We start from the raw sequence: 12,185 nt of genomic DNA on the forward strand, positions 1-12,185 counted from the left end.
TTTTATATTTTTATTACAAAAATAAAATCATAGCACTATAACTACACCTAAATATTTCATAGTCGCACTGAGTGCTGTGGAGTACAACAGGTGGCCTTTCAGAATTAAAGGTTATGTGTAGTAATATTATGTGGTTTTGTTACGAAGAACCTTAGCTGAAGTATTGGAGTACTTTTCAGAAATATTGTTTGTGTTACAGTCTACATCCAAATGGCTTTTACCTCTTGGTCTATTGTGGGTCATGCATCGGCAGCATCTATGCGTATAATACTTTTTTCCGACCTGTGGCAGAAGCGATTACTTCCACGCACCTACCAAAGGTCCAGGAGCAAGTCATACCAGGCTTTATATATGATCTGTGTATATATGATTTTATTTATAAAGTTTTATATAGCGCAAACTTGACCCAAGAGGGTATCACAGCGCTTTACATTTAGGATTGTTGCGTTACAAGTTACATCAGATACAAGAGCATAGTAGGACCAATGTACATAAACAATGTTTCAATAATTCATAGGAGGAAGGGGAGGAAAGAGTAATAGCGGGGAGACGAGGAGGAACCATGCCCAATGCCCGGCTGGGTAGGTGACGGTCAAGGGGGAAACCAGGGGCCTCATTTATGAAAAGTGACGCATCGCTGCGTGAAAACAGCGATGCGTCACTTTTCACTGCGCACTCCTTACGACATTCCTGATGCGTCATATTTAATGTATGACGCATCATGTCGCAAGGAGTTACAGATACGTCAGTATTTCTGACGTATCTGTAAGCGCAAAAGTGACGCATTGCTGGAGTGTGTCACAAAAGTGACGCAACTCCAGTAATGCGTTCTTTCACATGGGGAAAGCCCCAATGGGAGAGGGCTTGCGTCAGTCTTACGCCTGCTGTGAGGCAGGCGCAAGATTTTGACGCAACAGCGTCCTAAAAGTGACGCAGTGAAATCTCATAGATTTCACTGCGTCACCATTACGAGGCTTTTTGCGGGGGAACACCCACTCTGCATACATTATACCTGACGCAGGTATAATGTGGCGCAGGGGTTTAAAAAGTGACGCATCTACCTAGATGCGTCACTTTTTAAATATGGCACAACGAGGCTCATTTTTTACACCGCTGGTGAGTCACAAAAAGTGACGCACTGGCGGCGCAAAACTGACGCAAGGCCTTCATAAATAAGGCCCCAGGGCCAATCCCCTCATTAGCTGTCAAGCAGCTCCACCGGTCATCAGCCATGTTGCTCAGGTCTCAGCGTTCAGGAAAAAACAGTTTTTAGTTTATTTGATTTGCGACGGTTATATAGCACTATTTAGACCCGGAGGTATCAGAGCGCTTTACCAGGGGAACGTTGCATTAGAAGGAACATCAAAAGGATTATAAAGCGCTGGCTAGACCCGTAGGTGCCAGAGCGCTATAACAGAGGAACATTGCGTTACAAATTACATCAGTTACAATAACGTAATAATGTACAGTAAACAAACAACGAGATTGAGAGAATTTATAGGAAAGGATGGGAGGAAGGAGCCATAGCAGGGAGAAGAACAAGAACTGTGTCCTATGCCCGGCTGAGTAGGTGACGGTCGAGGGGGAAACCAGGGCCAATCTCCTCATTACAATTCGGGGTGGGGTCGCACACTACTCACACACCAGCGGGATCGCCCCTAAGGACTGTGGTAAATGCAGTTCGTGTTCCGCGATGCATCTTCTTTCCATTCTCTGCTATCTTCGCTCTCTTCGCCATCCCTGTACACGTGTTTCGGGGTATTTACCCCTCATCAGCAGGGATTAGGCCATCTTCTGGTGGCTGCCAAATATTACCAGGTTTAGTACCACACAGGCGTGCAGGTGCGGGGTCCCAGGCTCGTCAGCCAGCTGCTCGAGGGAGCTTTAACATTACAATTCGGGGTGGGGTCGCACACTACTCACACACCAGCGGGATCGCCCACTACTCACACACCAGCGGGATCGCCCCTACCTGGTAATATTTGGCAGCCACCGGCAACCCCAGAAGATGGCGAAGATAGCAGAGAATCGAAAGAAGATGCATCGCGGAACACGAACTACATTCACCACAGTCCTTAGGGGCGATCCCGCTGGTGTGTGAGTAGAGTGCGACCCCACCCCGAATTCCAATCTCCTCATTAGTTGTCTGCAATTTTATCGGGCATCAGCCACGATGCTCAGGTCTCAACATTTGGGAAAAACTGTTTAGAATAGATGTATAGGCTATGAGGATGGAAGTAAAAGAAGAAGGTGGGGGGGCATAGAATCAAGCCAAAGAGGGAGCTGAGACAAAGCGGGGAGACAAAGTGAACTATGCTATGCCCAATGTCCGGCTGGGTAGGTGAGGGTGATGTGTCATAGTGGCTGCCGGAGAAACAAAGGTAGCGGAGGCTGCCATTTTAAAGTCAGGTACGTCAGGACCGGGCCTATGTAGATCCCTGTGTAGGCGTAGATGAGGTGGATAGGTCTCCACCACAATGAAGCCCTGCTCGTGAGAGACCACAGATGGCCCGGATGCCAAGCTGGTGCCGAGAAGCGTGGGGCAGAAGCAATGGGACTCAATCTTTCTCTGGAGGACAAGGACGAAATCACAGATTGGTACAAGAAGGCGAACAGCAACTCCCCTGTGCCCTCCACGGAGTAGTCCCCGCCAAGAGTAGAGAAAGCCAAACTGCATTGTGCATGGCTGAGCCCCCGGGGTGCGCCACTGAGCCTCCCCATGCTGCTTCACAGCGGGCGTCATTTTGAGGTCAGGCGTCTATCCCAGGGCTCACCGAGAGCATTGCTAAATTGCGAAAGCACCACTGAATTATGTCCCAAGGAAGGGGGCACAGGGCACCGGAGACCCCCACGCCCATACCAGTCACCAGGGTTCCCAGGCTTGTCAGAAGAGCCCTCACTCACCGCCTGTTATCCCTCGATGAGTGAAAGCAACGGCCGTCACCGCGTGCAGCCAGCGCAGCATCCTCACTTCAAGGAGCACATCTGCAGCAGGCAGGTCGGCGCCTCAAGAGGCGGACCAAAGGCGGGGGTACTGATCTCCTGAAGAAAAACTGATGCCAGTGGCGGCGTACTTTTTACGGCACTGGGCGAGTTCTCATGGCTCCATGGGCGCCATCTTCCCAGAACCAAAGGCAGGGACTTCGCGGCTGGACAACTCTGCAGAACCAAGTCCGAGAAGGGCGACAAAAGGCCTCAGGTAATTCGTCCAAACTCTGGCAACGGAATCGCTGATTGTGGTGGGACAACAGTGCGGCAGAACCCCAGTCAAGAGGCTGGAAAAAGGGCTCACTACGGCTCCAAGCGGCCATGTCGGGTGCAGGCTTTTGCATGTTACTGACCTGATTTTTTAATATATATTTCCATTGTGAGACACTGATCAGGAGGCAACAGGACAGATGGGATACTGGGCCCCCAACCATGGTGGAAGACATCATTTGCTGCTTGTGTCCTGGGGTCTGTCCTACTTGGATCTTAAAACTCGGCCAGTTAGTGAGTGCAGGCTTCTCGGGAAAGCAATTTAGAGGGAAAGAAGTCAGAACTCAACAATCAACAAATAGACACAGTAACCTGAGATCTAGCCCAGTACCTGTCGTTTTGGAAAATAAAGAATTTTAATCACAGCAGAACTAAATACCACACAAAACCTGTTGAGAATAAAGAGCAACACTCAATCACAATCACCCCCAGCAGATGCCACACCTCCTCTCTCCTGCTGTCTCCCACCTGAGAGATTCTAATGGCTATAGTCTACCAGCCGTCTTTGGTAGAGGTATGAATTCAGTTCAGGTACAGATTACATTCTCTACAGGTTCAAATGCACAATTAGTTTGCTATGTTCTTACCCCTGTAAAGCTTCTAGGTAGAGATAGTCTTATGTTCTTGCTTTCGCAAAAGCAAGTTGCAGTTCCTCTGTGCGGATTGCAGGCGGGGGGGCACCATGCTTAGGTGTTGCTTCTGAAGCTGTTACAAGGGAGATCAGGCACAGCCCACATCTTCAGCATGTTCAGCCTCCCTGGAACACAAGAGTGCTACTCAATGGGGCCTTTTTGCAGCTTTCAGTTCTTCGACCATCACAACCCATTTCTGGCTGGTGCAATCTGCTTGATGACAAGGTAGTTGCGATCTGCTTACAGACTGGTGTAGGTGGATCCCACTGCAAGGAAGTTGCAGCCCCGGGTCAGTGACTGTTGTGACCCGACAGACAGGACAATAGAACAGGAGGACACTAGGACCCTGTGGGTCATGAGGGAGGTGACCAGGTCACCGGACACCACATCCGGTTAGGGACAGGAAGGGGACAGAGAAGCCAGGACTGAACAGAGGACGGACGTGCTGCGACATGCTCCCAGATAAGAAATAAAGAAGTGTTTCCACACTAACCTGTTGTCCTGTGTTTGGTGTACCAACTGCCCCACCAGCAGGACACGACATCTGGCGACGAAGGCGGGATCCGAATCCAGTGTGCGGGAATCGCGATTTGAAAACCAGGAGCCCACCCTGGATCGCGTCGTGGTCAAGAGGAAGAGGGAAGAGTGAAGCGCCATCGAGAAGTAAGCAGCGATGTGGGAGCTCAACCCGACCGCCGCAAACGAAGAAGCAACAAAGCCGGTAAGCGCCAGCCAAAGAGCGCGAGCTTCATAGAATCAAAAAGCCAGTGCGAGCTCTCGCGAGAGTCTCGGCGGCCATATTGGGGCCAGGCGCAAGGGCCAATAGGAACGAAGAATCAGGCTGCATTGCGATTGGCCGCGAAGTCCCGCGAGAAGACGGTGGCCATCTTAGAGTCAGGCTTTTAAGCCAATAGGAGCCAAGAACGAGCGTGGCAGCCGTTTTGAGGCCAGGCACAGCGCGAAGAAGAAGGAAATTTGCCCAAAGAGTGAAGAAAACACTGGCCAACACAACAAAAGTGAGTGTAAAGACTGGATTAAAGGAAAATGAAGAAATAAAGAGCAAATAAAGACCGCTAAAGAGACAAAGAAGGGTGAAAGAATAGAGACAACAAAATACAAGGAAAAAGAAGAGAATAAAAGGAAAAGGACCAAGAAAGCCCAGAAGAGGCTAAACAAAAAAAAAACAAAAAAAAAAGTAATAAAAAGAAGAAAAGGGACAAAAGACCACAAAAGAGAAAAGAAGACAAAGGCAAAAAGAAGTGAAAAGAAAGAAAAGAGACAGTAAAAGAATAAAGAGGAAAAGACAAAGAAAAGCAGAACAAGGAGGAAAGGAGAGAAAAAGACCCCACAAAGGCAAAAGTGAAGGAAAAGAAGAATCTAAAAGGAAAGAAAACAAAAAGAATTAGAAAACAACACACAAAGAAGTGACAGAACAAAAAGAGAAAAGAGCATAGGAATGCAAGAAGGCAAGAATGGCAGACCCAAAGCCCAGCGCACAATACAGAAGGCCTCTGCCGTTCAACTTATCGGAGCCACAAATAGGAATCAGGTGGGAAAAGTGGATCAGACGGTTTGAGAGATATATGGAAGCGACAGATGTAACAGATGGAAAGAGATTAGGATTACTACTGAATTTAGCAGGGGATGACGTCGAAGAACTTCTGGTGACACTGCCTAACGAAGAAACAAAGACATATGAGAAATTAAAGAAATGCCTAATGGCCAAATTTGACCCACAACGGAATGTTGACTTTGAACGATATACATTTACTATTGCGTGTCAACAAGTAGACGAAACGCTAGATGGCTTCGCGACAAGGCTGAGGAAACTGGTGACACATTGTGAGTTCGACAAATTCGATAACGAACAAGCAATAAGGCTACTGATCATAGAAGGCTGTCGTGACACAGGATTCAGGGCAAGAATACTAAAAGAACCGACCTCATTGGAGAACATCCTGTCACTAGCGAGAGCAGAGGCGAGAGCAATGGAACATGCCAAGGAAATGGAAAGAGGGAAGAACGTCAAAATTGAAAACGCACACCTCATGACAAACAAATATCGCACAGGCCAGTGGAAGAATGACTGGAGGGAACAAAAAGAGAGGAGACAACCTGAATGAACATGCTACAGGTGCGGAATAGAATTTCCACACAGAGGCCCGATGCCCAGCGTTTGGCCAGACGTGCAAAAGATCTAATGGAAGAAATCACTACGCCAGTATGTGCCAAGGCGTGCAATTCAGAGACGACAGAGGAAGAACAGGAAGACAGCAAGAGTCGACAACAAGACGCGTCAGGTATGTCGACAGAGAAAGGAGAAGTTCATCACGAGGGTCTGGGGAAGAAGAGGAAGAAGAGAAAGTGGAAAGACTATACCACATGTCGGAGGTTCACACAGAACTGAGTGGGGGAGATGAAAAAGGAGAAACAACACACCGTACAGGCAGAATCACCCAGGAAAAGACGGACTTGGCAAAGATAGGAGTAGGAGCACATGAAGCGGAATTTGTACTGGACAGTGGTGCAACATGCAATGTCATGTGTGCATCAGAGTACGAGAAGATGGAAGCCAAGCCAACACTGAGAGCGTCCAAGGTGAAGATCTTCACCTGGGGGTCAAAGAAACAGGTAACAAACCTGGGAAAGTTCACAGAGGAACTGAGGTATAAAGACAAAAAGAACACAGAGGACATCCAAGTGCTGAAAGGCGAAGTCCCAGGACCATGCCTGCTGAGCAACAGCACCGCCCAAACAATGGGTCTCATAACTATGACATATGACCAAAAAAAAATGAAAGACACACTGAGAGCAGAAGGAGGACAACCGACAAACAGAAGCAAAAGACGATGGCAGATGAAGAGAGGCCGGCAAGCGGAGAGCTGAAGGAGGACAACCGACAAAAAGAACCAAAAGCTGATGGCAAAGAACAGCGACCGAGGGAGGAATGCAAGGGGACAAAGAGACTAGGTGATGAAACGTAGGAGTCAGAGACTGGGGAGACGGGTCGACCAGACCTATGGACATCTCTCTCTCTCTCTCTCTCTCTATCTCTCTCTCTCTCTCTCTCTCTCTCTCTCTCTCTCTCTCTCTCTCTCTCTATCTCTCTCTCTATCTATCTCTCCCACCACAACAATGAGTAAATGCTGTAAAGGGGTGAAGGGGTGAAATGACCAGTAGAACTGTACCGTGAACATTTGTTTGCAACAAAGGGGGAGATGTCGTGACCCGACAGACAGGACAATAGAACAGGTGGACACTAGGATCCTGTGGGTCATGAGGGAGGTGACCAGGTCACCGGACACCACATCCGGTTAGGGACAGGAAGGGGACAGAGAAGCCAGGACTGAAAAGAGGATGGACGTGCTACGACATGCTCCCAGATAAGAAATAAAGAAGTGTTTCCACACTAACCTGTTGTCCTGTGTTTGGTGTACCGAATGCCCCACTAGCAGGACATGACAGTGACGATGGATCCAAGAGACAGCTCCCTCAAGGCCAGTGAAGACAGGTCCTATAGGTGTTGAAATTGCAACCCACCTTATTGCCGATGCAGGTGGGTCCCACGAAAATGTAGTTGCAGCCCACCTTCATGCCAGTAAAGAGTAATGAGTGTTCCTGGCAATTACAGCATTCCTAGACTTATCGGCTTTCCATCAGAGACAGCATAACTTCAAAGATGGCGGTTTAAAAATTATTTGTGCTATTCAGCCTGGATGTGATGCATCCTTGCTCCAGACAGGAAGAGAGTTGTCCTATTCTACAAATAATGTAACGGTATTGTGACCTCAGAAATCCAGTAGCAACAGAATAATAACTAAAGATTTTTTTTTGATCTTCACCATTTTCTACCAATTTTCTTTAACAACCTTAGGGCGGAGGATGACCAAATAGAATGTAAATGCTGTTTTTGAAGGTCTAATAGGTTGAGCCCAATGTAATTTTCCCCTCTGTTTCGGAATGCCGGCATAGGCCTACTTTTTTGAATCAGTGCGCTTAATATTGTACAACCAGCTATCTGTAAACAAATGTCTCCACATATTATGCAATTTACCTAAATAACTAAATAAATAAGGTCCACCTGCACGAGCAATTTTGACTCTGGTTTTGATGATTCCTCTGCAGCCAGTGAACACATGATCTTTCATTGCGTTAATGTTCACTCATTTTGGGATCAAATAAGAGAAATCATAGAAGAAATATTTCACATAAAAAATGTCACTGAACCCCTGCAACATCATTTTAGGCCCTCGCATGTACTTCAGACGGAGTGTGGACAATACCATATCAAACGACAATTAACACACACAAGAAAACCCAAACCCCTATGTCTAAAACCCTGTAGTGACAGACAAAATTGACCAAAAGAGGTACCCCTCCCAAATAAGGAATATTTTTGTTGTCTCCAATGCCCCCAAACTAGAACCCCCCACCTTAGCCCCATATTAGTTTGAAATGTTCCCTGAAACAGTATATCAGGCTATAGTTTCCTTTGTTTACCTTTTTAGCAGCCACGGCCCATTCTAATGGGCTGAGGGGACTTGCCCCACACCTTTTTGCCACTATAAATAATGCCGGTCAGGCTGAGCAAAGGTCAGCCTTTCAGACACTCTTAATTTTCAGATCAGGCATCAAGGAGCTTGACATGCGCTAAATGTGCAGGCTACGGGTCTGCACATTGAGGGAAGGCAGCAGTCCCAACCTTCCTGGGACCTCCGAGGCTCGTGGGATCTCTGAGGCAGAGCTGCACAGGTAAGTATGATTATATTGTTAATGTTTGGTGTGTGCATGTATAAATAAATGGAAGTGAGTATTGTGATTGGATGTGTGTGTGTGTGTGTGGGTGCATGTATGAATGCATGAGTGTGAGTGTTTATGTGTGCGTTTGTGCCCCGACCACCCACTCCCTGCTAATTGTACACCCCCCCACCCCTGCTATTTGTACAGGCTGCCACTGCTTTTTACTTTTTTCTTTACTTAGATATGTATATTTGATTTATCATAGCGTTACGCTACTGGATACTCAAATTGTTTGTTAATTAAGAGATGAGGCTATTTTGTGTTTTAATACTTTAAGCTACTATTGGTACTTCTAAGTTCATAAGTGATATAACATTTGTCTTCTCATAATGATGCCGTTTGTACCTCTAAAATATGTTCTTTTTGTTTACATTTGAAACAATGTGATAAATATAGAACTTAAAATAAGCTTTCGAATGATGACAGCAAGAGTAAGCTACTCAGTGTATATACACTGCATGAAATACCAAGACAAGAAGACATGCAGAAGACACAAAGAAACGAGTCCCGAGGTCCCCCATGAAACCAAAGAGAGCCCAGCACAGTGATATCTACGCAGGTAAAATGTTGACAATTGATGTATTGCAAGAGAGGGCTACCAGTGTGAGTGGTCGGTTGGTAATGCATTTCAAGAGAATACTAGATATTAGTTATATGCACATTTTTAATTCTTGGTGCATTGCAAGCAAAGTCTACACCTTCTGATGGATCTTAAGAGTTCTGAGAAACAAAAAGAAAACTGCTGACAGCTTATTAATGTGGGAGTTGAAGAGAGAGCAGAATCAAAAATGAGTGACAAGTTATGTGTGATTCCATCAGTGATGGGGCAACACCAGAGCCGTATGGCCACAAGGAATCAATCTACAGAGAGGAATGATTTCCCAAAATTATTATTTCAATTTTTCCTGAACTGACAAGCAAGGAATTGATGTCCATCCAGGAGGCACTGGACCTTATGCGCTCCTTAAATTGATTCTGAGAAGTAGGACAATTGCTTGTTAGTGGAGTAATTTGCTGCACATCATCAGCATAAGCAAAAGATCAAGTCAGGGCGGCAAAGGGGCTACATAAACATTAAAAAGAGTGAGACTGAGGGCAGATCACTGAGGAGCATCACATAAAGGCATTGAAATCAGGTCTGTAAGATGGCATGGACAAAGCTAGTGAGTGGCCAGACACAAACCAGACGTTCACGGCCATACTGCCTACGTGAACAGTCTACAGCACAGCTGGCCAAGGATTGATCCTGTCCCACCCGGAGAGAGCCAACACCATATTCACTAGATGGCATATTTGAAGAGCTTCCCTCACAAATCTTTAGGGAATTGGGAAAGTATGATCGTTGGTTCACACCCACCTTAGATTCAAGATCTGATTTGTCACCTTGAAGGCATTAAACCCCAATATGCCCCTCTGCCTTTTAGACAAGATCAAGATTTGGGTGGCCAACAAAACACATACAGTCATGGCATGGGCTGGCTTGATACTAAGAAGTGAAAGGAGTAGAAGTGATACCTTCTCCTGCGAAGCACCCAAGATCTAGAACTACCCGAAACACACCCTTCACGCTCTAATTCATGCATCCTCCGCTGCCTGAAGGAGGTAAAGACATCTCTTTAAGGATACCTCAGCTGGAAACAAATAAAGGTGCTGCACCCCCTCTTGGGCGCTATATAAAGAAAGATATCAACAGAGTAGATTGTACTTGGATCTGTATGCGGTATTCCACCCACTGCTCTTGCACAGCACCCCATAGTTGTATGTCGAGGGCTACACTTTGTAAGCACGCGTCCATATTTATTCATACTGTCCAAGAAGACAAGCAAACCCTAACACTGCACTGTAACTGTAGACAAACTGTAGACAAGCTGGCAGAGATACAAAGGGAGGGCAGGCCACAGAACACTGCCAGAGTGAATCACTGAACGCTGCAAGGGAGAAGACTGGAGGTGCACAGGCTGCACCAGAAGGCTGCCATGTGCCCAACACTGCACACAAGAGAAGTGAATCCAGACACATCTCTGCAAAAGAACCGGACACCAAACACTACAAGGGCAGCGAACCAAGCGCTGGTACTATTATTGGAATTTTACCATACTCCAGAAGCAAAAAATGTTTATAGAAAGTTGATTATTGCTGAAAACGCAGCTTAGAAAACCAGTTCTTGGAATGAGGTGCTGGTTTCAATAACTGCAAAAGACACAAAAGCGTTTTGCCCTCTGGAGTGCAACGAGTCAAATGCATTGAGTACTGGTAAGAAAAAACACAACACTTGGAAATTGCTGGGGCAATTTCCATTGAAGAGACATTCATATGGAGTAAATACATGGAATAAAGGCATATGTTGTCACTGCATTAATACAATTAAAAAAAAGAAAACTTGCGAGCTGGTTTGGACCTCTTGGTGAGCTAGGTCAAGTATTGACAGCTGGCCGTGCCCTAACATTTTAAATAATGCATGATACAGTATGACCAACAAAGGACGACCCAGCCTTAAACTGTATTAATTCCCTACTTGATGGCTCCGACAAAGTTTTGGCAAATGTCCATAATGGGAGTGCAGGTAGAGTGAGGTAAATAACAGAGAGGTGCTGTCAATATATTAGTTGGATTTCTGTGTCGATCATTCATCTGTGAATCCACAGAAGTCCTGGATCACCGAGTCTGGAATTTCCAAGGCAGGGCAGCTTGTTGGACCTGAAGGCTGCAGTGGTGCAAGATCCATCATCAGGTGACGGATGATGCATTACTGCCTTTATGGTTCATCTTCATTTGGGTACGTGGTGGAAGACTGAGCACACGCGAGGCGTCACGCTTTCCAGATTGGTGGATTTTGAGAATGGCCCCTGCCAGGACTGCCTGAAGGCCACAGTTGTAAAGAGTTAATCTCTGGCAGACTTGCCCCATAATTTATTATGTCTTGGGATTGTCCTTCAAAAATAGGGGCTAAAACCATACCGTGTTAATCTCTGTGGAATGGGTTGGTGATATTATCCTCTACTCCTCCTAAGTTTGATCATCAGACTTGCAGAATATGTGTATGCACAGAACAATAACATTGCAGTAATCTTGCAAAATGGAAATCATGGTGCGCAAACAAAAATGCAAAAGGGCGACTCTTTGTTGGGCATTGATCAGGGTTCAACTTCAGTCAGTTTTGGTCCAGCTACATTGGATGACCATTACATCAGATTTTGAGTGAAACATCCATTTGGCGTCAACCTAGCAAGCAAGTTTAAAATCACCACTAATTCTCTAATGAGCTGGATTCACTTTATGCTGCATTGACATTGCGGCCAATATTGGAGGCCTTTTAAGGACAAGTAGTTCCTTTACTTAGGTCACAACCACTGTATGGAACATGAAAAACCTTTCTACGTTGGAATTCGTTGAGGGGAAATCGTAATAACAATTTACCAGAATTGAAATTCTATGCTGGTTTTGGCTACACGCTTGCAGAAGGGATTGCAACAACATGCAATGTAAATTATTTAT

This window comes from Lissotriton vulgaris, unplaced genomic scaffold, assembly GCF_964263255.1.
Source record: "Lissotriton vulgaris unplaced genomic scaffold, aLisVul1.2 SCAFFOLD_391, whole genome shotgun sequence".
NCBI classification, from domain to species: Eukaryota; Metazoa; Chordata; class Amphibia; order Caudata; family Salamandridae; genus Lissotriton; species Lissotriton vulgaris.